The sequence below is a fragment of the Pygocentrus nattereri genome, chromosome 21 (assembly GCF_015220715.1).
Source record: "Pygocentrus nattereri isolate fPygNat1 chromosome 21, fPygNat1.pri, whole genome shotgun sequence".
NCBI lineage: Eukaryota > Metazoa > Chordata > Actinopteri > Characiformes > Serrasalmidae > Pygocentrus > Pygocentrus nattereri.
The window spans coordinates 24,325,533-24,353,312 of record NC_051231.1 but is presented as its reverse complement, the minus strand read 5'-3'; the positions used below and the strand labels follow the sequence as shown (position 1 = coordinate 24,353,312).

The 27,780-nt window shown below is 38.1% G+C and overlaps 1 protein-coding gene across 3 annotated transcripts in view; it reads left to right on the top strand.

The window, feature by feature from the left end:
* ncoa3 (nuclear receptor coactivator 3) overlaps positions 1-27,780 on the top strand; it is a 62,097-nt gene that overhangs the window by 10,245 nt on the left and 24,072 nt on the right. For all 3 annotated transcript variants that reach the window (XM_017712398.2, XM_017712405.2, XM_017712389.2), the window contains exons 2-3: positions 25,538-25,616; positions 26,091-26,138. The gene's annotated coding sequence lies outside the window, so the exon portion shown is untranslated. The remainder of the gene's footprint in view (positions 1-25,537; positions 25,617-26,090; positions 26,139-27,780) is intronic.

The following is a 27,780-nucleotide window of genomic DNA, read 5'->3' as shown; positions in this document are numbered from 1 at the left end:
TGTAAATATGTTCTTCACCTTTTGAAAAGTTTGGAATCACTTATAATAAAAGGCCTATTTATCAAAACCAGTCATAATCCAGGTGACCATTTTGCAGCCTCTCTCTATCTCTCAGAATTAGACAGGCTGTTCTTGTTACTGTGCCCTTTAAGCCTATTTATATGTACATTACCTGTGTTGCTGTGTATGGTATCTCATTTTAAAGGCAGTCTGACCTGAAACACTCCTTATCACTTCCTCATGAACAGGCGGAGCTAAACTGTTGTAGGCCGAATAGGTAGATGTATGTAAACACATTGTTTTATTGAGACGTCACAAAAGCACTGAAGTTTTTGCTGCTTAGTTTCCGTGTATGGGGAAAGTACCTTTTACAATGTTCACACGCTGCCTCAAACGGTTTATTTCAGACCCCAGAAAGTATTTCAAAGCCTTATTCGAGCTGTATTAGTTTTACTTGGGGAAGTGATGGTAATTTGAGCTGTTAAAGATGACATTCATGATTTGGATATAGTACCAATCTGTAATGTCTGTAGTTTTTGCAAGTCTACTAAATAGTAGTTCAAGTGGGTATAACCTTTCGTAATTTGCCAGATCTTGTGTTCCCTCTGTAATAGTTGTCTGGTTTGACTGAACCTCACAGTAATGTGATAACAAAGCCTGCTAATAGACAACAGCACCTATTTTTAGCAACCGGAAGACAAGGCTAACCACTAAAATGGAGCTTGACTTGGCGTAGTTCCATTAACCTCAAGTTCAAAACAGGACTACTGTAATCTACTTTTTATATGATGGCCTAATTAGACGGAGACAGAGAAGGTGTACCTCTCAGAGCAATAGGATTTCTGTCTTGTTTGTGGCCATTTGGTAAATTTAATGAGCCCATTTACTAGCTTAATGCTAATTTAACATCTAGCAGTAACTGGGAGTTATGAACTGACATTATTAGATCCTGTGGAAGCACTAAAGGTAATCCAGTGCACATAGACCGTAATATTGCTTATTTAGTGTTTTTTTTTTTTTTTTTGGAACAATAATATACTATAATGCTCTATTTACAGTCATTTCTTGAAGGTTTGTGCTTGGAAATTCGTTCACCACATTTCAAATACAAGGTGTGCTAGATTAAAGTTTATACAGCTTTCTCAGACATTGAGAAGTCATCTGCAGCTCTGTTTATCATTCTGGACACATCCAATTGCTTCTTTGTTCCACAGTTTCCTACAAATTATTTGAGAGCTATATAGTTGTAGCGCGGTAGCATCATAATAATCACTGAATATACTTATTTGCAACAATATTAATGGAAAAAGTGATTCCAAACTTTTGAATAGTTGTCTTCAGAATCATTGGTTTGTTTACATCGATGTACCTTACATTTAAAAACATACTTCTACTTTTCCTGAGAAATTACTTTTTTGAAGTGAAAACATATTTGTATATTTGTTTATATAAACATTAAGGTACTGGTTCAACTGTATCAATTTTAGAATGTTAGAATAAGGGCCGTCTGATTGGGCCATTTTAACTGAGGATTCAGTGTTGTAAATAATTGCAATTAACCATTTATTTGTCTTCTTTTTTGTTAATTGTCTACAACTATTAAAGTACAAGTGTTCAGTGACCAAAGTGGCTGATTTATCCATCTTACATCTTAGTTGTTCACAAAATTTAAAACAACATTTTACTTATTTATATATAAATTTAAAGGTATCTACTCATTCTGCTAGCATACTTACTTAGAAGTAATGATTAGCTACATAGCTAACAAATAAACACTACCTACACTAGCCTCTAAACATGTTAGAGCACCAGGTTATGTCTTTATTTTTTTAGTCTCCATGATGTCTCACTGACATTTATTTGTCTCAACTCGGCACACCCAGTTCCCATTTTGCTGGTTGTGGCATGTGAAATATGACGACTGTGGGAAATTATTGTAGTCAGCTTCAATAATTGCAATCATCTCAAATTGGCAATTGTGTAATAATAGACCTTATAATATTATTCTTTGAAATATGTGCTATTTAGCCAAAAAATCCCAGGCTACTTTTCAGATATGAAATATTGATTAGTTTAGAAATTTCACACTCAGTTTGTTCCCAACCTAATAAATCTACGTTCCCACCTACATTCAGCTCTACATTTCTAGTCTGGCCCCGCGAGGACTACCAATCCTATGACATAGCTATCCCGAAATAGCACACCCTCATGTTGTTGTGTGGTGTGATGTCATTAGCCATGACTTTCTTCCTGTGGGGAGTGTTTAAGTAGTTTGAGCATGATGGCCTACCTTTAGATGCTCTGAAGTATAGTCCTTTGAATTAATTAAAGCTTAGTAGTTTTATAAAAAAATAATATATTGAAAGAAAAAAGTGGTATCACGCCATCTTTAGTTACAACAGTTTCTATGGTATAAATCAGAGGTGTCAAAGTCAACCAGTAAAAGGGTCTTCTATAAAAAATATCACCAAATCTGAGGGCTATAGAATTTTTAAATTTTCATATTTAATTAATGTTGTGCTTTAACCCAAAATGGACACTGTTTATTCAAATTATGCTAACACATCAACAGTAAAATACAGGCACTTGTAGTAGACATTTGACATAGTGAAAAATGTAAATGTCCCCAGGTGTTCAGTCTTTTACCTCCCTAAAAAAGCCTCCCTTGCCTCCCTTGCTTGAACTAGGTACCCAGCATCCTTTCTTTCATGCAGGTTCATTAAGACTTGGGCTCAATTTCTGAGCTGCTGAGCTGAATGTTAGGTGTTTTTGTTGCTTGAACTGCAGCTGAAATGCAGCTAGTGTGTTTGGGGATATATGACTGGTGTGGACTTAAATTGTGCAGAATTGAGATGTTACCGTTGTCCCATAGATTGTTGCTTGGGTAGGAGAGTTGGAGCACACATTACGTTGCAGTGCATGCTGGGGTGCAGCACATTGTGAAATGAGCCAACATTAATAGAAAATTAAAATACTTTTACGGGCTGATAGGATTGTGTGGCAGGCCTGATCTGGCCCGCAGGCCTTGTGTTTGTCACATGAGATGTAAATGGTCACTATAGTAACATTTGTGTATCCAGTGTATTTCTTTTCCAAGTAATTATGAAGCATACCAAATTAATTGAATCATATTGTGGCAAAATATTGTGATGTCATGTCCCAGAAAATGATATTCAAATTGTGACAGTGAAAATGGTTAACTTTGTCAACTTTTGCCTATCTCGACAAACAGCTTGCTCAGTCACTGGTTGTGCTTGGTTTTATACAAGCTAAACAGCTCTGCAAATGCAGGAATCTTCAGTTCACAGCAGTGTAGACGTTGTATTCAGAACAGTATCATGTATTGTGCATTGATGTGTTGCAATCATGTTGTATCATCACAACATAAAAAATGGACTTGTGATGTAATTTTTCCAACTTTACCTAAATTTACCCCCTTTGCTGCAGTGATATGTAGCTTGTAACGATGTGTCGCTTCTTGCCTGTGCAGCAGGTGAGAGAAAGGGGAAATGTTAATAGTCCTGAATGAAGTCTACATAGGGTGATAAATTCAGTCCCTCTGCCATTGGTTCTTCCATCACTGTACACCTTCAGGCAGTACCGTGAATGGAATCCAGATGGGATTTGTTCCTAAGTTTTGCTGTTTGGCTCTTTGAAGACACCCCTTTACTTCCCTTTCTGTCACTCTTTGTCCTTGCTTTTATCCAAGGCTGGGTCTCACCACTTTTCTTACCTTTTCAATAGATTGGTGTTGATTAGTTATGAATATGTGTGCTTAATGCAATGTTTTAAAGGCCTATATCCTGCAGTTTTTTCCTCTAAAGTCCTCCTATGAGGTTTGGGGGGGTTTAAGAACCAGAACCAAACCCTTTTTAGCCCTCAGAATAAAAAAAAAATGTTTTTGTTACTGTGCCTATATGTATGTAAATTACCACTGTTCTGATTGGCTGTATTGCGCCTCATTCTGTAAGTTCAGCCTGATTTGTTATTGCTTAGTTAAAGGTGCATATTTTAATCCAGTACAATTTTTGTCAAATTCAGCGAATATCTCCTTATGCTAACTGTTAGATGTCTGTTCTGTGTGCATGCAGGAAAAATTTGATGTTTGTAGACAGCACTGCCACAAGGGAAAGAAAAAAGTGGCTGGGACCGAGACACAACACTACTCCAGCCAATCCGCAACAAGGGGCGTTCATGTTTGTGCACACGACCCACAGCCTAGCTAGCATGAGTTACATTACTTGCTGTGTGGTTGTTTGCTCTCATGTTTGTTATTATTGTGGTATTTGTCTCTACAAAGATCTAAAAAGATCTAAAAATAAAAAAAAAAAGTTTGGTAATGTGCATCCATGAGTTTGCTGGGCGGAGCATCTGAAGGAGCACTGAAGGGAAGGGGTGTATTTGTTTTGCTGTTGAGTTCAAATATCAACATCCTTTCTTCAGAATAGCTTACTGTGCCTTGAACTGTGTTTTTTTCAGTATTTTGTCTGTTTTTTACAGTCTCTGATTTTGATGCATCACCAAAATAATCAGTACTCCGTGCACACTTGATTGCTAATCAAATCAGTAGTGCCAGAAATGGGGTCTCATAACTGTGCACTTGACTTGGACCCATCACGACTTGTGAAATTTAAAAAATGACTTATCGAGTACTAAGAAATTCTGAAATTCATGTTAAAGTTTAAGATTACACCTTTCATTTAAATTGTTATACTGATAGTAGAAAGGAATGCATAATAGAAGCATTTTTTTTGAGTGGTCGCAGACTTTTGGATCCCATTGTATGTAGGACAAAACATATCTAGTTTGTACTGTACCATTTTTGAAACAGCATTCATTTTTTGGGCCTGACGCCACCTGCAGAATGATGCTTGACTTCAGACTTCAGCTTGTTGGTCTAAGCCCACTGGTTTTCAGTAGGGCTTTACTTTTGTAAAAAAAAACAATATCTGCAGCTAAAGTGACTAAACCATAATTCTCTCCTAGACTTGAGACTCTACTCACTCCTACATTAATCAACTGGCAAGCATCTCAGATGTCAGCTTAACTTGTAACAAAATTCATCCATGGTTGTATATATGAAAAAGCAAAGAATCAGACAAACACTGGTTGGAAATTCAAATGAGTGACTCACTGAGGCTCTGCATGGCATGTGTGAAGAGTGTGTTTGTGTGTGTGTGTGCTTGCTGAAGTTTATGGCTCCCTTTTGCATACTACAGCACAGCTCAAATTTAAGAGGAATGTGTAAGTTGCATCCAGCTGTGGTTGCTTGTGTAAAGCCACGTTGCCATGACGACACTCCTGTATGCCCCGCTCAAGGTCACATAGGCGGTGACGATGAACTGGATGTGCCTGAAGACGTCTGCACGTATCACAGACACAAGGAAACGCACAGTAACATGCGTAGCACAGTGCACATCACACACATGCTTTGTTTTGGTCCGGTCTGGACAGAGAGCCTCACTGTTCAGCAGTGATTAGTCACATGCTGCAAGCACATACATGACTGTAACTGAGCTGCTGAATATAGGCAGCAGCCTCTGCTGTCATATCAAAACCTTGTAACTCAGTTTGTTTTAATTAGGGGTGCACAGTCAGAATCTGCCAATATCAGAATTAGCAGATGTTTTGCTTCAAACCCGCGTTCAGCGGGCGGCAAATTATGCATAATCTCCATATTTATATGTGATTCATTGTGAATATCCAATTACCTTTAACGTTCGATTTAGCTCTTTATTTAATTTGTGTTATTTAAATAGGCCACTGATTGTTCATTTAAAAAGTTAAAATGCCAGTTTGGCCAATTAAAAAGCAAATAATGCAAATATAGTTTTTGCATGCAAAGGTTTGAACGTTGCAAGTCGCAAGTTTTCTAGCTGAAAATAAGTTCATATGTCCTTTAGGGGGACTTAAATTTGACATGTTTCTGCAAGTGTCAGTGCACAATTTCAGTGTGTTTGCTGAGTTTAACATACTGGACAGATTTTTGGAGGTTTTCGGACCGTGTCTTACATCTTTGTATTACTGTCACAAACACAAAAGGGAGGTTTGGCTCAATGTTTAGGTCTCAAATACAAAACCAACATTATACTGATGAAGATATGATGACAGAAGAACTTCACCAAGTTTTAACTGATTGTATTTACTCTTCCCTTAGTAGTAGAAGTGGCCAATATCCTGATATTTTACATAATAAATTTCAGCACATTATGCAACAGTTTGCTTTTCTGAGCTTGTTCTAAATATAGTCAGCACTTAAGGAACACTGGTCAACTGCAAAGAAAGCATAATTAGTTCAATTTAAATGTATGTAGTATGTAAAACAGTGACTTAAGAATCATAATTTTTAATAGTATTATTACATAATGTGTGAGTGCCTGAAAGTATCATGTAGTTATTTTTGTTTGCTATATTGCCTATCCCTACTTAAGATCCCGGTAAGGTTCATCTGTAGCAGATTGTAGGCTGACATTTTCTGCATCTGCAGGGTTGTTTAGCTTGTGCAAAACCACAGACACATCCAGTGATTGAGAAAGCTGTTTGTCAAGATGCAGTTTGTTTTCCATGGTATGAAAAACTCCTTAATCAGTCATGTTAACTGTGTTTTTTGGTTGTTGGTCTAAAGCACAACAAATACATGTTTTTAGTTAGATTTGTGTGGCTGTCAGGATGGGCTTTTTAAAAATACTTTGCCTCTCTTTCTCTTTTTGCTGTCTCTTCTTTGTTATCCGTATTTGTTTCTTTGTCTTTCATTTTCTGTTCCTGCTGTGTCTTTTTAAAATTTTCCTCTTCTCTCTCACTCTCACTCTCACATTTTCTGCTTTCTCTCGCTCGGCTGAAGAATGCTCGTAAAACGGGTTCACCTGAATGAGTCCCCAGCAGTGCAGGGTTCTGGCCTGGTCCTGTTACCGTTGTAAAAAAGGTAGCAAGCCTCGCTGTGTGTTTGTGTTGCGTTTAGGGCCCCCTTGTATAAAAGGAGAGAAAAGTTTGGAGTACAGGGCTAAACGTTACCAGATGCTTTCTTTGTCTGTCAGTCTGCATGAAGAGAGAAGAGAAGGAGAGAGAAAGAAGAAATGAAAAAGAGCGAGAGCCTCAACTCTGGGTGAACTTTTCAACTACTTAGCAGCCACCTTGTTTTCATTCTGCTAACCTCCCCACCCCCTTCTTGAAGCTTTGCTCCACCCCCACCATGCTACAGCACAAGCTCGCTGTGCACAGGAACTCTGAATTCCACTCAGCTTGGCTGGAAAGTTCTAGAATGCACTTTTGGAAGTGCTAGACTGGATGTGGAAGGCGAGAAAGTTGAGGCTGGATAGTTCTAGAATGCCCATTTGAAAATGTGAGGCTGAAAAGTTCTAGAATGCACTTTTGGACGTATGCGTTGTATGTGTGCTTGTCACTGAATTTGATGAGTATTTGAATTGTTTATTGATTTATTTTTAATTATATTTTTATTTAGCTGGTTTAGCAAGTTTTGATATGATAATTTGATAATTTCTCTGATAATTTCCTTTCTTCTTCCTCTTGTTTTATTTTGGTGTAATAAAACTTTGTCACACTGTGGCACAGTTTTCTCTCACTCTTTTTCTCTCTCTCTCTCTCTCTCTCTCTCTCTCTCTCCTTTCTTTACCTCAGGGTCTGTATTTATTAAATGTATCTGCAAGACTGCTGATTTAGGATCACCCTGTATGTTTTATATAACAATGAACAGAAATGCAGGAACTGATGAAACTTGGGCTTGTGTTCATTAAGTTCCTCAGCGTGCTGATCCAGGATCAGATTCCTCTGTTATTTATGATTCCCTTATTGACAGTAACAGATCCTAGGTCAACACTTCTACTCTGGGAAGCCTTATGAATACGAACCCTAATGTTATGTCAGTGTTCTCACTTTAGAATGCGTGATAAATGTGTCTTCTTTTAGCTGAAAGTCTGTTGGCTTTTCCATAGAATCACAGGCAATCTGATCCCACTTTTCTGGAAATGTATGTTATGATGTTAGTATTGAGGGGCCTATGCACATGCAGTGTGTTTCTTCCAGGTTCTGGACGTACTGGTAGTTTTTATTCCAGATCATAAAGATGGCACTTTATAATCATCTGCAGTTCTCAGTATTCGGAACTCCCGACCTTTCACTGAAGATGTACCAGCAGTCCTCCTCTGCTTATTTTTCTGTCACCGTCGTTAAAGGTTAAGCTAGATGAGTTGAGGAGTTGTCCAGAAATTTCCATAAATAATTCCTGAGCCTAAGGTGCTGTTTCACCAATTGCCATTCAGCCAGTCCTGGCCTCAGAAGGCCTCTCACCAAAGAGCACACTGAATCCACCAAATGCTGGAGCAGCACAAGCCTTAACTGAATCTGAAATTTTATAAAAAGAAGTCAGTAGTTTACGGTAATTGAATTGCCTAATATAGCGATATGACCTACATTGCTGTCAAAGGGGAATTACGGCCACTTCTGCGTAATGGTTGAGATGCAGTGGTGAGATGTAAACAGTCATTCAGAGTAGTCTGATGTGAATTCATGTGATTAATTGTAGAGAAACTCTCCAACTCTGAATTCTTTACAATGGTAGTGATAGTAACTGGGGATTGCAATGTCTACAACATGAATATGATTTTATTTACTACACAAAACAATTAGTGAACCTACATGTGCAGTTTTTATATGTAGTGTTGATAATGGTAAAAATAGTGGTAAATCTGAAAAGGGATTTTTGGCAGTGTTTTGCCTTAGAATGCCCTTCATGTCCCCCAGCCATGTATGAGTTTTAAAATGATGTTTTAAGGCAAAACCTAAGTTAATTTTTGGTATATATATATATATATATATATATATATATATATATATATATATATATATATATATATATATATATATATATATATATAATATAAAATATCTGGTTCTCATCACCGCCGCTGTAAAGATTTCTGACTTAATAATTTGTCTAGAATAGATTACAGCAATGTGGATGACTGTTTTTCTTCTTGAATATTTATTTATGCAAAACTTGGGAAATATTTTATAAATATTATAGCACGGATTTAACATTTAATGAACTTATAGAGCTACTGTCACCAAATTTGAGAAGCATTATCATAATGTATAGGTGTCACCCAACAGTGACTTGAAAAATACATGGTTTGCCGATTTTTGGAGCGAAGAGTCTAGAGACTACATGTACACAACACACAACTCATTCCACTAACTGGCACCCAGTGCTTTGTGGTAAACTAGATTATTTCCTGGTCTTGCGTCTGTCTGCCTGTCTCCATGGCGTCACTCTTGTTTGTGGCCTGTCACCAAGGCAACGAGGTGGGCAGTACACTGCACTCAGTGGTGATAATTAAAAGAAAGGTGGTGCGATGATCACCCTCCTCCCTCTAAAAGTTGGGACGTCCGATCGTTTAATCATTACCTAACCTCAATCAGCAAGAGATAAGATTCAAGATTTGAGTTTTATTGTCATATGCACAGCAGAACAGGCAGTTACACTGTACAATGAAATTCTTACTTTGCTGTTCCTCCATTCACCGAATATAATCTTAAAAAAATAAATACATATAAGAACATATAAGAATAAATTTAAAAACAGTAGTAAAAAGTAAAAGTGAAAATGTACAGTATGTGCAAAGTTGAAATAAAATTTAAGTTAGACAAATATGTTGAGCAGCTGTTCATAAAGTGCATCAAGTAACAGATGTAAACAGTAAACAGTAGTGTTCTGTGCAGGTAATAGATGTAAACAGTATCGTTCTAACAGCAGCAGTACAGTGTAGGGAAGGTGCAGTTATTGAGTGCAAGGTTAAACCAGTTCAGAATGGGAGAGGGGAAGAGGTAGTAAGTGAGGTATTCACCAGCCTGATGGCCTGTGAATAGAAACTGTTGGTCAGTCTTGTAATCCTGGACTTCGCACTCCTGTAACGTCTACCTGAAGGTAGGAGTGTGAAGAGTCTGTGCTGGATATGTGTGCTGTCTCTGATGATGTTGTGGGCCCTCCTGATGACCCTGGCGTGTTAACACCTAGACTGAAAGAACTACTGCAGTGGAATGACTCCTCCTTCTTAAGTGATATTAATCACCCCCCATTCGTCTCCGGGCAAGTAATGGTCACATAGATTATGATTGGATTCAAACAAGGATATTTCTTTAAAAATATGATTTGAAGGAAGTTGTCAATTTTTTTTTAGATGTGTCCAAAATGGACAGAGCAGCAAATGACTGGTCTGATTGACCTCCTGCACTCAAACATGTTTGTGTTTTTTCTTTAAGATACCTTATTATGATTATACAGATTGACATTTGTATCAAATAGCAGTAGCTTAGCCTACACGTTCACACAATTCAGCACAAGTTCAGGTCAAGAAACTGTGGATCATGGCTGCAGAAGTGCTGTGTGAGATGCTGGAGGATTTGTGTTCTGAAAAGATGAAGGAAATGAAGCAAAAAACAATTGTGACCCCTTGTTGTGGGTCACGAAGAGGACAGTATGCACTGAATTTGGTAACATATCAAGAACATTGCACAAATGTAGTTAGCTAAGTTCACTGTATATAACCATAAGTTATAAATGCTATTTCTTGCCAACATTCATCTTTTCAGACTCTGCCATAGTACTCCCTCAGTGAAATGTCAAAGAGCTCAATGAACCTTTTCTGTGTTTTTCTTGGTTCCACATGACACCTGCAACAACAGCATTCCTGTGTTTACATAGGTGCACCTTACAATGCTGTGTCGTCCTTTTGGTTAACGTAAAGGAACACAGCGAGAGGTCAGATTAGGCAGGACAATACAAAAAATTTCTGCCAAGCTGGACTTTTCGTCATGGTGTCATGAAGCCTTCCAGATGCCACATTGCTGTTCTTCGATTATGTCACACTACAAGATACGTTCATCAGTTCTGACATTCATGTTCGGGCCAGACACTGGAAATTTGTCAGCTGTGACAAAATTGTGTCAAAATTGAGTTGAACTTGTGTAGTTTAGTTCCAATATTAGAGAGAATACTTAAATAACCACACAGGTTTATTTTGCCTCACTGATGTATCGCTGAAGTAAGTATAGAAAACAAAGACTCAAATCTGAGTGGGTAAATGTGTGGAGCTTTTAGCTTAAGCTACTTTTACTTCAGTATCTTTGTTGGCACCAGAAATTAGCAGTAGCCTAACTAGAAGCTGCACAGCTCCAGTTATGGTGTCCAGCAAAGTTTGGAGGTTTCCCTATGCTAAGACACTCACCAAACTTGGTGTTTGAGTAGGTAAATCACCAAACTCTGGCTGGCGGCCCTCTAGAACCAGAGTTGTGTATCCACTGGGTTTAGAAACAGAGTAGCAAGGGGGTGTTTACCATTTGCAAAATTACATATTCATAGATCCTCTCATTCTTAATGTGTGCTAAAGTTTACTTCTGTGACATGTGACGTTTACTCCTGTGACGTTTTTAGTCATTTCTTGGGCATACCAATAATACGTAAAAATGTTTAACAGATTCTTATTCAACATAGAAAGCTTTAACTGACTTTAGGTGTACTTTAATAATTGAGAAAGTTGTTATATTTATACATGTTGTAATAAAATGAACATTCAGTGTGATTCATATTTTAAAAGACAAGACAATGAATGTGACCATTTCTATGAATATATTATTCCATTATATTATTTGTTAATTCACAACAGATCTACCTAAAAATTACTTCATGTGGTAACAAGCAGTTGAACTAGTTTTATGCAACCTCAAAAAATTACTTTGATTAAAAGAATCGTTCATTCAAAGTATTTATTTAGGTTGAATAAAATTAGTTAATTTACTTGTTACCACAAGAAGTAATTTTTTTAGGTAGATCTGATGAGCTATTTTTTTTAAAGCGTAGAACAAATGTATAGATTTGACTGATATTTCAAAATTATATTTGATAATGTATTTATTGTACTCTGGAAGCGCAGAACGTTTTAGGTGGCACTGGGCAACCACACCAATGTTTAAAAAAATGATCAGGCATCAGCATCTGTCCACTGTTCCCATATTGATGTGTCTCTAATCAGTGCATATAGTGATAAATAAGCATGCTTACTTTTGAAAGTGGTGCAATAACAGTGAGTGACTCTAGAGAGTGATGTTGCAAGTTCAAAGACTGGGAAAACCCCCTTTTGATCAAGTGTTTTAAAGGTGGGAGGAACTTTTGAAAATCTAAAAGCACTTTGGGATAAATACTGGTTGTAAGCAGAATATTAGTCTGTGCTTGCAGTTAAGATTTCTTTATCACAATGCCCAATATTTTGTATGAGGTATTTGTGTTATGCATGCTGGGTTTTGTAGTGATGTTGGTTTTAGGCCAGAATGCCCCTTTAAATGTTGAATAAAACCTCTAGAAATTACCATCTGCAATCAGGTTTTTAATAGTTTAATATACACAGAAGAGGTTACTATTGAATAAAATGATTATTGGTGTGACTGGGGATTCCAAACATCTGAATAATAGTGATGTGTTCTGAGTAGTACGTACTGAGTATACATTATTTTCCCTGTTTGTCTGTGATGCGGTCACTATTATATAAAGCTGCCATAAGCTAAAGTTGTGATACTGAGCACATTGATTGGTGATCAACATTTGCTGAGGAGCCTTACTGGCAGCCAGCCCCATGTTCTCCGTACAGCCTCTCTGCCTCTTGGCAAATACTGTAAAGTTTTTTGATGAACTGCAATGGACAGTGTATGCTTTGGGTTTGCTTTCAGAAATGTATTGAGCTTAGCAGTCAACTTAACAGTTGACTTTCTTTTTGAACTCCTAGAACAAATGTTCACAGAATGTGGTTTTACCATTATGTACCAGGTGAGCTTTATCAGTGTATTGATGTTTTCATTCGCGTTCCCTCTCACTCATTTTTGTCTCACAAGCTATTCAATGTGATAATTATACAATATGAATCCAAATGTTTCTTAATTAGTGAATTCAGCTACTTGTGCTGCCGCAGCTTTCATTCATTCTTTTGGTTTTCATTCAACATACAGCATGTATAACCTCCATAGACAACCATTGCTAATACCTGAGCCTAAGGTCGCTGTGTCCAATGCCAAGCATCTGTTAGAGGGGTGTAATGTTGCTCAGCGTTGGGCTGAGGAGCAGTAGAGTAGAACTGCATTCTGGAATGATGGAGTGCTGTCCAATACTTTGGAATGAGTTGAAGTGGCTTTTATAATCCACAACAGTTCATCCAACATCAGTACTTGACCTTAGTCATGCTCATGTAGTTGAAGGCAATCAAATCCTCACAGTTACAACATCTAGTGTAAAGTCTTACCAGAATAGAGGATTTTGTTTGTAGCAAAAATGTAACAGACTTTGATTAGTACTTTCGATTTTGGAAGAAACATTGGATGAGCAAGTGTTTACAGATTTTTGAAGCAGCGTTCAGCTTCGGGAAGGTCCTCCTCACTCATTGTCTCCCTGTGAAGAAGTTGATCCATTTAAAAGCCGAACAAAAGTGATGTCCACAACACTGGCATCTGACCTTCTGACCCGATACCTGTGCTTGCCTCAGTCAGGCTTCTTGCCAAACACTGTTCCAGCTCATTTCATTGTCCACTTTCTCACTCAGCACCCAATCTGACATCGTTAGCAATGCTTGCAGTTCCACTGTCTCCAAAAAGGGTCAGAGGTTATCTTCAAGAGCAGAAATAAAAGCTAACAAAACAACCAACCCTTTAACCAGCCTAGATTGTCCAGTGTTGAACTGTCACTTTATGGCTTATATTGGTTCTAGAATGTGCCAGTGTTCTGTTGGTTTTCTGAAGGGGCAGTGAAAATATTGGTGGATGCTGCCATTGTTGATGCAAGACTTTTTACTATTGACACAACATTCCTCAAAAGCAAAAGCGCAGTGTTTTGTCGTGGGCCGAGGGCCGAAAAGATAAAGCTAAGTGCACATAAAGAAGGTGGGCAAACGTGTTTTATAACGTGACAATATATTTTTTTATGAGACTAGGATAAAATAAGAAAGTCATTATAGTTAAATATACAACACAAAAACATGTTTATTCTCTCGTTGGAGGAGGGGGTGGGGTAACTTTCTGGCAGGCCAAATCAAATGTCCTTGCAGGCTATATTTAGGGAATCGCCACTTTAAAGGAATAGCTAAAATATGTGTTTTGCAGTTTTCTAAAACTTTTATATATCACTAATGTACAGTATTCTGTGCCAGTTAGGCTCGCGTGATCCGAGCAGCAGTGTGTTACCGGAGTTCTCAGCTGGCGCGCTTGTGTTTTTAATTGCTTTAAATGATATAAGACTCAGGAAAATGTCCTTCACATGTACTTATTAAAGAAAACGAGAGAAAGACGCTGTGTTCTGAGACACATAAGCTGCTGACCCACCACAGTCCTTTACAGTTCAAAGCATAAACTGTGTCTCCTCTGCAGACCAGTTTCTGCTTCGCCATGTTAAATGTTATAAACTTTATCTATGACGCAAAATGTCCTTAAACCTTCTGATTGGAAATCTAATCAGATACAGGCATTTACAGGGCTATTGTTGTTCTATTTAACAGATTATTTACAGGATTACTCACCTTGTTCAGTTGGATAGAAATTGTATTCCAATTGAGGCTGTGGCTGCATGTGAACATGGCTAATGTGTATCGTTTTAAAAGAGAGTCCTTTTTGACTGATTACTACAAAAAATTATTAAATACAAATTATTTATGTATTACCACTTTAGTACTTTATTATTTCTTTCATATCTGCTGACAATAGAAACTGGAGTTAAAGGTTCGTTTTTTTTTTTTTTTATGAGCGTCCTGCACTTCCGTGTTATGTGGCAAGATGCACAACTATTGTGTGCGTACACATGTGATCAGTGCAGCATGTAAACCTCTACTTAACCTCTTGCTCTCACTCACATTACAGCTGTACGATAAGAGAGTTAAGGATTCCCTGCCAGATTCATTCTGAGGGGCACTTTGGGTAGTTTGTGCCATCAGGACTGCTTCCTCATGGCTCAATTAATTTTCAAGAGGGACCAGAATGCAAGCCTTAAAAGGTTCAGAGGAAAAACCTGTTTAACCCGTCCAAAGCATTTCGGACCATATTGGCAGAGCAAACTCGATTACTTCATTTCCTTTCCTTTTTTTTTTTTTTTTTTTTTTTTTTTTTTTTTTTTTTTTTTTAAAGCAGCTCCATCGGAGGCCTATCGGAGTGGCCGAGAGTCCCTCGAGGGTGCCTGCCCCATGCGACCCTTCTGTTCTCTCAGCGTTCATAAGTCATTTAAACATGCTTTTAATAGTGTTAGCCTGCGTTGAGCCAGCCTTGGGGCAGCAGGGTGGGGGGTTGGGAAGCTTGAGAACAGAGGAGGTCATGGGCTGAGGTCACCCCCACAGGGTCAGCACAGGGCACTCAGCTCACTCCGCTATGAAAACTCTATAATTTGATTTGTGAATAGAGAAGATAAAGGAGTTAAAAGCTTTCAAAGTCTACAGAGAAGCAGGTGCTGGATGTGCGAGATAAGAAAAGAAACCGAGAGGTATTTGTTAAATTACTAGATGAAGAATGTTCTAACTGGCTTTAGATTTATTTATTTATTTATTGTTTGGTAAACACAAATTAGTGCAATGGCAGAAGTAAGTAATACTGAGTATCAATGAAAATATATATTTTACATTATTTTTAATTATAGAGCTGCATTAGATGTTAGTTAAGTTTGCATTAATGAAAATAAAGTAAATCAGCTTCTTGCTACTTGAATGTCAAACTTATGTTGCTTTGACTGGGCTTATGTCTGCATTATGTTAACTTTGCTGCACTTTTAACCCTGTTAATAAATATATATATATATATATATATATATATATATATATATATATATATATATATATATATATATATATATATCTTCTTTTTTTTCCAGTATTTTAAACCCAGCAAATAAGTGAAAACTGTGCAATTAAATTGGCATGTTTATGTTTGTCCCCTGTAGAGGATGCATTAACATATTGTTATATATTATAGAAAAACAACAAGAGTGATCATTTGACCAGGGGGATATAAAAGGTATATCGGTGTAGACTATTTGTTTCCCTGCATATACATTGACAAGTTAACTGTAGATATTTATCCTATGTAATAAATCAGTTGCTTAAGTGAGCAGTCAAATAAATCAGCATTTGTGTCATAAAGCAAACAACTTCCTTGTCTCTTCAGGATGGAAAGGCAATCTTTTTGTGTCAGGTCATGTGGCTTAACCTGCTTTTTGTTTTGGAAGCCCTCCCTCTTTGGTTGTTTTAAAACAAATGTGACCTTGAGAGTGAGAGAGAGACTGAGAGACAGAGACCGAGAGGGAGAGGAGGGAAAAAGAAAGGTAGCAGCAGCAGTGGGGTGGGTGAGCGAGGGATAGAGGGAAAACGGAGAGCAACAGTGAGCGCCAACGCGGTCCTGCTGCCAGTTGAATTCTTTTGTAGGGGTCAGGGTTCAGCCGCCATGCTGCGATTGGCTGAGAAAAGGTGAAATCAAAACCACTGTAAACTTTTGACCCTGCAGGAGGCGCGCGGGAACGCCCAGCAGCAGAGAGGAGCCGAATCGGCACAAGCTCAGCCTTCCATACAAGAGAGAGGGAGAGAGAAAGAGTGAGCGAGTGGGAGAGGGAAAGGAGCAGGAGGGGTGGGGAGAAAGGAATCGGCACAGCTGAAATGAATGAGCTTTTCAACGCTAGAGCAGTCAACAACGACTCAAAAAAATCAGGGAAAAGAGGAAATGCAATGTTTTTTCCTCTTGATTTTTGCTGTATTCCTTGTGTATTTTCCCCTCGTTTTCTTTCTCTCTCTCGAGTGGGTTCAAAAAGCCATGGATGTTTTTCAGAGTGAAGCAAGCCTCTTAAAATGGGATTTTTATGAGGAAAATGAGGCCCACCCTCTGCCTTTTCCATTTGCTTCCTAACTAACTAAAGAGGTAATGCTACATTAGCTCACTGGGTAAAACTGAGGCCAGGCTGCAAGCTTGCTCTTTTTTTCTGCTTCAGTCCTCTCTTTTTTTTTTTTCTTTTTTCTTTCTTAGGCTCTCTCTTCTGCCTTTTCCACCCGTTCCCTCACCCTCTTTTCTTTTTCTCCTCCTTTTCTCTCCATCGCTCCTTTCTCCTGTCGGGCTGATGAAAGCGACCTCTGTCATAGATTAATGAACGAATCTGCATAAAATAGACTCTGGCGTTCGAATGCGGTTCGCCTCCTCCCCCCTTCCCCTCTGTCCCTCTCTCTATCCATCCCTTACTCATGCAGAGGCGATTGTGCCAGGGTTGCCCCTCTCTCTCTTTCTCTCTTTGCCGGTTTTCCTGCAGTCTGCTGTTTCAGCAGAGGGAGGGAGTCCACGAGTGGCTGTTTAACAGAGGGACGGAGAGAGAAAAGTACTTACCTGCTCTTTATGCAGGAGGAATCACTAACAAGGGAGAGTATGAATTTCTCCTTTTTCCCCTTCACTCCTGCAGATTGTTTTAAAGAAATATCTAGTCAGAAAATCAAACATTGACAGTTTTTCTCTTACTCTAAATGTAGTCGTTTGGCCAAGACTCTTTGTTTGCTAATGTAGCAAGCAAACAATGGAAGGTTATGGCACACCAATGAGCATCACACACAAAGTATACATTTGCATCAAACTGTGTTGTTAAGTAATATCAAATAGACCTTTTAATGTGTTATCTGACAGTATATGATGCACTGTTACCTATAAAAATGGACAAAAGCACCTAACATAGTTACCAGTAGCATTTGTTTTGAATTTTGTCTACATTTATGTCCGTTTTTATTTCAAATCCAATGTTAGTTGGGAATACGTAACAACTCCATGCAGTTTGAGGTGCGTGTGCGATGAGTTAGGTATGCAGTTAGCATGATGCTAATTGGTTGAGTATAGACGTCAGTTGCTTTTTTTTATCTTGATTATTGCAGATCTGTTGCCCAAACCAAATTTTCATCTAATCCCAAAAAATTCCGTAGGAACATGACTGATTTTCATTTGCCCAATGACGGTCAGACTGAGGCTGTTTTCCATGTCCAAGTTTCGGTTGTTTCGCTATTTGCAGTTTGGAGAAACTGTATTCACACTAAGCCTTTTTTGTATTGTAAAGCTCTGGCACTCTGCACTCTTGTGGAAAAAATGTCTGCGTACATCAAGTACATCACTGCTCTATTCAGCAAAACAATTTAAGAGTTAAGAAAAAAAATGGCAACTCTTTTCCGAGAACCTTGCAGCCACTTCATGTAGGTTTGAAAGTAAAACATGCACTGACAGTTGAGGAAAATATGCTGAAGCTCCACCGTAGGCAGTCCTGCTTAACCATGAAATTGCTATATTGCAATGAAAAAAAATGCAATAAAATTGTTAGCCTATGTTTTCCGTATGTCTTCCCATAATGAAACATAATGAATGCCTGAACCACAGTCAGCTAACTCAGTATTTGTGCACCCACACACATCCATACCTACAGCGATGGTCCTGCAAAATGTGTTGTCTAGTTGACTGTATTTGGGGTAAAGTGGGCAAAATTATATATTTTTTTCAAGCCTTTCACTTTAAGGTGGGTGTGTGTGTTAGTGTGCGTGTGCATGTGTGTGTTGGAGTCATTTTGCGCAGCAGGGATCTGCTGTCTATCTGCTGGTTGCACACCTTAATATGCCACATGCATTAACCAAGAATGGTGAAGGTGTTAGCATTTTTTTTCACACCCCGAAATGCACACACGTTTACACCTGGCCACTTATCATGGGGGGCAGGGGGTGTTGGTGCATCTGAGCATTTCAGCGGGGCAGACTTGTAAGGATGGAAAGACAAAATGAATAAACAAAATGAACAGATCCCCAATAGAACAGAGATCCTGATTATACTGACTTATTTCAAAGGTGATTCATCTCTTGGTCATGTTTTTATAATCTATTAAACTGCTGTGTCATAATTAAGACCTCCTCATAACCGCACCCTTCATATCAGATGGGTTGCATATATAAATAACTAATAAATAAGTAAAGGCCAGGCTTTTTTTCTCTGTTTTCTATCTTGTTGTGGAGCCTGTGTTGAGCAGATGGTGTGTGTGTGTGTGCGCATGTGTGTAGCGTGGGTGTGTGTGCTGCTAATGAATACTGATTATTTTGAATAATTAAGAAAGAAAAAAAAATTCTCCAAAAAAGGCCAAACAATTAACTTAATAATAACATAACATGTATAGCATTTCAGAGGCATTAAAATGCCCTGTTGGAAAGAAAGACAAACAAGGAAACTTTTAAAAGATTTCATTTGAAATTAAAAATTTAAACAAAAAATGCATGTTGGGAGATTACAAGTTCAAGCACCAGTGAAGTTATAGACATCCATGGCTGAAAGTCAAAGACCACATAATGGGTGTGATGGGCCTCATTCTTCCCCCACCACTGAGCGCATTGATGGCCAACACAGGGCTCATCTAACAGTGCTGCTTCGCCCTCCCAGCTTGGTAGCATCGTCATATTGGAGAAAGCCTTAATTAGTGGGTGGGAACTGACTTGCAGAAAGAAATTGGGTGAACTGCCAATGAAAAAAATGTATGTTTATCAAATTCTTTCATACTGTGAGAGAACAGCAGGGACAGTTTCAAGCATGCATCGTCATTATGCTGGTGTTCCAAAGGATATTCAGAAACATTTGATAGTTAAACGCTGATTTGAAATAGATTCTTTTAGTAAAAGTGAAAGAAGAAGCATTACTGAGTCAGGAAAAGGAAACAAAATGGTAAAATATAATGATCCATCTTGAGTGTTCCTTTTTCTTAGAATATTTAAATATTTGAGAATATGTGATGATGTATTTGAAATTAACATTCAAGATCAATAAAATAATTCCAAAATGTACTGTATCTTCTTCAATCCTCACTGATTTGAAAATTTGAATGATGCAGGGCTGCAACTATCAAACATTTAACTTTTTGAATATTCTGTTGAATATAATCTCAGATATTATTAAGAATAAGCAAAATGATCATTACAGCTGTAGTATACGCGTTTGGCACGTTAGCATGTCTGGAATACAATCTACAGTCTTCACGAGTTGTTATTTCTCTTGTTCGCTCCCTTCCTCACACTCTCCATTCTCCCCTCTCTTCCTCCCTGCAGAGAGAGTGATGACAAGGGCTGTTATTTGGTGAAAAAGGTTGATAAGGTGTTAAATGTCTTTATCATGCTCAGGAAAACTGATCTTTTTTTGTCCTCTTATTTTTTCCTCTCATTTTTTATGATGGTTGATTACTATGTTGTCCATTTTGTTCCAAATAGGGGAGAAAAGTGGACAGTACATTGTTTCCAGAGGCTTGTGGATGGCAGGCTCAAGCCTGTGTGTGTGTTGGTGTGTAAGTGTGTGAGATGTTTGTTGTTCAGCAAGTGTGTCTCAGAGCTCACATTTCATGCTGTATTTCAGGCTCTGCCAGAATGTCCTGGTTATTCTGGGCCTGAATGAGCTCTACACCACAGCAGGACACGCATACATACATATGCGGCCCTCTTCTGCTTCCACTCCTCTTTTTTATTTCTCTCTTTCTCTCTTTGCTTTCCCCTTGATCATCTCTGTATTATTTGCCCTTGATCCTCAGTCTTAGGATCACTTATGCCCATGTGGTCAGCATCTGCCACACATGCTAATATTTATTCAGTAAATCTGTGATTTACACCAGATGACGATGTGATTCAGTATGACAGTGTCAATAAGTTTCACTAACCCTGTAAGAAATGGGTTGTAATAGTGCATTAATACCATGTGGTCAGATGCCAGGGACGCAATCAGTCAGAGTTTCTGCTTACCGATGCTTTGACTTTGATACAGACTTCTGAATGATACCTTGTTCGATGCTTTTTTTGTTTAATTAAAGACTTAAAAGAGGGTGTGGCTTAAGTCTGAAATGAGTGCCAGTTGGAGGAAATTAGTGTATTTTAGGGATGCGCCAAAACTTCGGCCAGCTATAAAGGAAAAAAGTGTGCTTTCAGTTTTAAGAGCACTTAAAATTGGTAAAATCGGTGCACAGACAAACTCAAACAACTTGAGCATCATCTGATAAAGAGTGAAAATGTTTGCCATGTGGAGTTCTTCCACAGTTCTTACGAGCGTCCTTAGACAAGCAGTGTACTCGCTATTTGTGCCAGGTGTTGAGGAGATGACACTCAAGAGGTTCCCCTTTTTTTGGTTTTTGCTGCAAAGTTTTTCATTTTAGTGCATCACTAGTATATTTATTGAATACACTGGATTGCATGCTAATCAAAACATGCAGATAATAACATGCATACAGAATGTGATTTAGACAGCTAATCAGCAGCATGTTTAGAAAAGACATATGTGCACCTATTTAATGTCAACCCGAAGTCAAAATGGATCTTTTTATAACCTTGTTACTTGATCACATTATGTGTGATTTATTGTATCGTTTAAAGGATAAAAGTCCCTTTCCCCCCCATTATTATTAATCAAAATGTAATGACTTTTCCTCACCTCTAAAATATCATCAGATTTTTGATTGCATCAGCATATAGTGGGCAGGGAAAAATAATATTATATTAATGTATCCTACTTATAGATTGTTTCAATCTGCACTTTTAGCAGAACATTCCTGCTTGAGTGAGAAACAATCATAAAATATTTTCTCATCACTGAGGATAGTTGCAACTTTTGAAGGTTACATTTTTCCTCAAATCTAAAAACAGTGAATCTGAGCAGATTTATGCGCAGTATTTAAAGATAGCAGGACTGCCCACTGAAAACCAAAGTGGGAGAGCAGGCCATGGAAATGCGCAGCTTGCATCAGTTTATTTCATTCAGTGTGTCTTCAATAATGCAGCTCATCCTTTAGCTCAGTGTTCTGCCTCTGCATGGCCCATTGGAGTTTAGCAGTGATCTGCTTGAAAAGAGTCCCTAAGGCACCAATGGAGTGTATGTATATGTGTGTGTGAGCACAATGACAGGAAACAGCCTCATCAAAAATGCATGTACACTCTATGGCACCAAGGCATGATGGGAAATGAGAACCATTTAGCCTACATGCTAACATTTAGTCCAGTGCATATAATGACCAACGCTGATATATCTGAAATACAAGGTTATACCCAATAACCAATTAGCATTCATAGCTCTGGGATGAGGAACATGTAGAAAGAAAAGGAGAGGGATGGGAATAAAGACAACGGTGATAATGAGAGTCAGGCACAAGGATGGACTTCATCATGCAGCTCATTATGTTAACAAGACCAGCTACAGAGCCTGCATGCTTTTAAAGGAGTAGTTCAGCAAAACCAAATTTACACCCCTCTTATCCCAAATGTTGTCAACCAGCCATGTTTGATGTCTAATGACAGTGGTTGATATAGTGTAGTGGTTAACACCTCTGCCTTCTACGCTGTAGACTGGGGTTCAGTCCCCCACAAGGGCAAGCACCCTATACTATACCAATAAGAGTCCTTGGGCAAGACCCCTAACACCACCTTGGCCTACCTGTGTAAAATGATCACTCTGGATAAGAGCGTCTGCCAAATGCAGTAAATGTAGAAATGCAAGGATACGTTCACATTACAAGCCTTGCTCAGATCTGATCTTTCTAACTTGATAGTTCACAGTCAAACATGTATCCTATCTAGGTGTGACAGTGACTCAGGTCAGATTTGGAAAAAAATCTGAATTGTGCCTTTTCAGCCTGGTTACGTCAACGTAGCCTAAAATTTGCTCCTGTAGTTGCACTGCACTGGAGCCTCAAGGCCTATAGCACAAAATGTTGCGCAGAAAATGAATCATTCCACTGAGCAACGTTGCTAAGTAAAAACTCACTTTACATTGCAGCTTATCATAAATTGTAAATTTTATATACTAATATGTATAGGCTCCAGCACCCCCCCGCGACCCTGATGGAGAAGCGGCTTGGAAAATGGATGGATGGATGGATGGATGGATGGATATACTAATATGTAATATTTAGTGAAACATAACAAACTATATTACATTAATGTATATACATATGTCTGTAATTTCCCCAAATTACCCTCAATAGCCAAGACTGAAATATCACCATGTGTATGTGTACTTACAGGATTATGCAACAGGCATCACATTGCAATGTGAACAGTAATAAAAAATTGTGCCACTAACTTGCATATAGACTAGTGTTAGGCTAGTGAAGTGAGATAATTTAACTTATCATATGCTGCCCAACAAGACTGCTTTGCAAGAGGTTGAAGTCAGCTTCTCACGTAAATTTTCTCAGTAACTGCTGCACCATTTAAGGTGGAATGGGAAAATTTGAACAAGAAGCTGGTGAAAAGGAAAATGTAATTTTCCCTTTCTCTTCAGGAAATTTGGAAATCTTGTTGAATATGTGACTGAAATATTTTTTTAAAAATTGCACCCTATTTATGTAGTTACCCTACTATTTTATTCTTGGCATTAGCTCCAGTGCCCAACTAAAGAAACAAATATTTTCAAGAAAAAGCTGAATTACATTTTAAAGGGCTCATATCATGGAAGCAGTTTGAAGTATTGTCTACTTAAGGTTCCTAAAGGTTCCTACTTAAGGTTCTTAAATGTACCACTGTCCATGCAATTTAAAACATGCCTGTTTTAAACTGTTTCTGTGATGTCAAAAGAACCAACTCATTTGCTTATATGCACATATTCAGCATGTAGCAGTTTTATTCTGCCCATTCATCAAAAAGAGATCATTTACATACAGTCAGGTCCTTAAGTATTTGGTCAGTGACGCAAATTTTGTGATTTTAGCTTTGTACACCACCAGAATGGATTTGAAATGAAGCAGTCAGGATGTGATTCAAGTGTAGACCAGCTTGAATTCAAGGTATTTAATGAAAATATTACCTTAACCACTTAGGAATTACAGCCATTTTTAAATAGTACCTCCGTTTTTACAGGCTCGAAAGTAACTGGACAAGCTATCTTAATTATTAATACAATGATTATTTTTAATATTTTAAATTTTTAATAAAATAATATTTTTTCATATTTTTAATTACTAACTCAGTGACTGCCTAAAGTCTGGAACTTACAGACATCACCAAATGCCGAGTTACCTTTCTTGAGATGCTTTGCCAGGCCTTTAATGCAATCGCATTCGGTTGCTGCTTGTTTGTGGGTCTTTCTGCCTTCAGTTTTGGCTTCAGAGAGTGAAACCATGTTCAGTTGGGTTGAGGTCAGCCATTTTAAAATATTTTATTTATTTGTCTTAAGGAGCTCTTAGGGTTTCTTTTGTGGTATGTTTTGGGTTATTATCCATCTGTACTGTGAGGCGCTGTCCTATCAGTTTTTGAGCATCTAACTGAATCTGAGCAGAAAGTGGAGCTCTACACAATTCAGAATTCATCCTGCTACTTCTATCAGTAGCCACATCATCAATAAACAGCAATGACCCAGTTCTATTGGCAGCCATACATACCCATGCCATTACACTGCCTCCACCATGTTTGACGGATGATGTGGTGTGCTTCAGATCGAGTCCTTCCTTTCCATCTCCATAATTTTAACCTTCCCATCATTCTGGTACAAGTTAATCTTGGTTTTATCTGTCCAAAAAACTTGTTCCAACTGAAGTTCTTGAGTGTTACCAGTGGTTTGCTTCTTAAGTTAAACCTTCTGATTTACATTCATGAAGGCGTCTCTTGATTGTAGATTTTGACAGTGATTCATCAACCTCCTCTAGAATGTCCTTGGCTTTATTAGATTTTTTTTTTTTTTTTTTTTTTTTTTTGCATGACTGATTAAATTCTGCGATGATCCACTTTAGTTGTCTTCTGTGTTCTTCCATGCCTTTTGGTGTTGTTGAGTTCACCAGTGCATTCCTTCTTTTTAAGACTGAACCAAATTGTTGATTTGGCTACTCCTAAAGTTTTCAGCCTGATGTCAACCATCCTCATTTGCATCAGTACCTGTTTGGACCATATATCGAGAGTTCCTATGAACAGCTACTAAAATTATAATCAACTGCAAACCTTTCTCCTTAATTTGTCATGAGGGAACAGGGCACATCTGGCCATGAAACTGCTTATCAGTCAACTGTCCAATTACTTTTGTGAAAATAGAGGGACTATGGAAAAAATGGCTGCAATTCCTAAATGGTTAATGCAATCTTTTGGTCAGCTCCCTTTGAATTCAATCTGAAAGTCTACATTTCAATTATATCTTGATGGCTGCATTTGAAATTCATTGCAGCTTTTTACAACAACAAACTTTTTTTCAACAAGTTTTTTATTTGTAAGGAATAAAGAGAGGTTGGAAAACGGTCATGTAAAAATTAATTATAGTCATTTATTTATATATATATATATATATATATATATATATATATATATATATATATATAACAACACAAAAGTGGAAAAAGCAGGGTGTGAAATAAATTACAAGCGAAATGTAGGATATGGGCCCTTTGAGACGAAAGTAAATGTGACTGACAAGTCAGTGCTCTCTCAGAATTGATTAAAATAGAGCTGATTTTTTTCTCTCTCTCTCTCTCTCTCTCTCTCTCTCTCTCTCTCTCTCTCTCTCTCAGGTGCTGTTGTGGCCTTGCTGAACACAGATGCACTCCTTGACTGGATTTTTAAGTAGAGCTTCCACAGTGTCACAGAAAGGTAAGTAAAATGTGATTTTTTTTTTTTTCTTTTTTCCCCCCAAGTAGTGTACTTGGTTAGTGTTTATAATGCTGGGTCAGGTTTTCTTCTTTATTTGCTGATCGCTGTCACTTTCGCCATAATACATATTGTATAACAATACACCTGCTGTCCGGCACTGTGTAATTAGTTGTAATAAATCATCAAACCATAAGACTGGTTAAATGGATCACAAGTCAATACTATACTATGATAAAATGTAATTTAAAAAATAATTAAATAAAACATACCAATTCAGAGTGTCATGATATTAACATGCACACAAATGATGTTGCTGTAAGATCAATTTGGTATAAGCTGATAGTATTAAAGGGTGGGTCCATATCATATAAAGACCCAGTTTTTCCTGCTTTTTTTTTATTTAAGTTTCATGTGTAATGCAAATAGTTTAAAAACATGCCACTCAGTCCTCAACTGTGTGTGTTTGTGTTGCAGGATGTGAAGAGGAGTGGAGTGGATGTCGTCTTCTACACTACTGCAAAAGTGAGGATGAGAGAATGGGTGACTAGAGCTGTGAATTGCAAGGAGAAAGAGGGGGAAAAAGACTTTGAGAATGTGTGTGATATACAGAGGTGTGTGTGTGTGTGTGTCGGTGCTGTACATGTCTGGGCAGGCATTGCAGTATGTTGCATAACGTGGCTGTTTCGTCCCGCATTTTGGCTCAGGAATGATGAGCTCATACAGGAATGTGTGCCTCTGTTTGTAAGAAAAGGGAAGGGTGAGAGTGTGTGTGCGCGCATGCATGTGTGTGAGAGAGAGGCTGAGGGGAAAGGCGTGTGACCTGATGGCCCGATCTCTGAGGTTTCCGCTGAACTCTAAGAGGGGTCAGTCAAACACACACACCCGAGAAGCTGGAACAGGCAGTTAGAGAACACTGAAGAAGAGGAGAGAAAGAAAGAGAAAGAGCTGCTATGGTGATAAAAATTCATTTGAGGTGTGCAGACCAGAGAGAGCAATAAAATTGAGGGATAGAGAGGAGGGAAAGAGTTTAGGGCAGAAGAAGGAAAGTGAGATAAATGGAAGGCGAAAGAGATGCGTCCATGGAATGATGGTAAACAACAGAAAAAGGCATGTACATGTTGTACGTGTCCGTTTTCAGGACATAGGAAATATACTAGCACATTTGCAATACCTTCTACTGGCCGAAGTCACAAAATAAGTAACATTTGCTCTTTAATGAGCCAAACCTGCATTTTAAATTCTTACATGGAAAAACAGTGGCTATTTAAAAATATCATAAATTTGTAAGAAAACCAGGGAAAATGGATCAAGCTGCAATACCAGTAAAAAAAAAAAAACACGCACACCCAAAATAGTCCTGAATTCGTAATGTATTGTCTTTGTAATTTAACAAACACATTTTTAAACTGAAATAGCTGCTGACAGGTGGTGATAATTCTGTTTGCAGAACAAAGCAAAAGGAATAAACTTGAGGGGGGTGGGGGGGGGTTGGGGGGGAGGGAGAGGAAGGAGGAAAGTCAGGAGGGAGAGTGGAGGGAAAGAGGGAAGGAAGGAAGTCATCTAGAAGCAGAGAGAAAGGTGTGTCTGGAATGATAGTAAACAACAGAGTAAATTGTGTCTTTGGGTTTGTGTGCTTATATGCATTTGAGCAGTAACAAAACCTACAAAATACTCCTGACTTGGTGAAGTGATTTTAACAAACACTACATGATTATATATTGTTTTTACTGAAGCTGCAAAACCATTTAATTTTGGTTAATAAGGTTAAGATTAGGGTTCGGTTTGCACTTAGGCTTAGAACATTCTATGCCTTTGCCGCTGCCCTTTTTGTCTCAAAATGAATAATTATGCTGTTTTGGACAGCCTCTAAATACTTCTGCCACTGTCTAAGGCCAGAAACATACTCAACACAAGTAGGCAAATGCAAATGAAAATGCCCGGCCAGCATGTTGCATAGAATGCATAGCGAATTTGTACACCATACGTTCTAACTGTGGTGGTTCAGATGCTCAGTACTCAATGGGGCGATAGAGGACAAAAAAGAACAGGCCTTACTTTTCCATCAGCAATAACTGCTAGAAGTGAACAGTAGAGGAGTTGAATTGTGTCATGACACATTTTTGAACTCCACAATGCACACAACTCTTACAGCATCTTATAACAA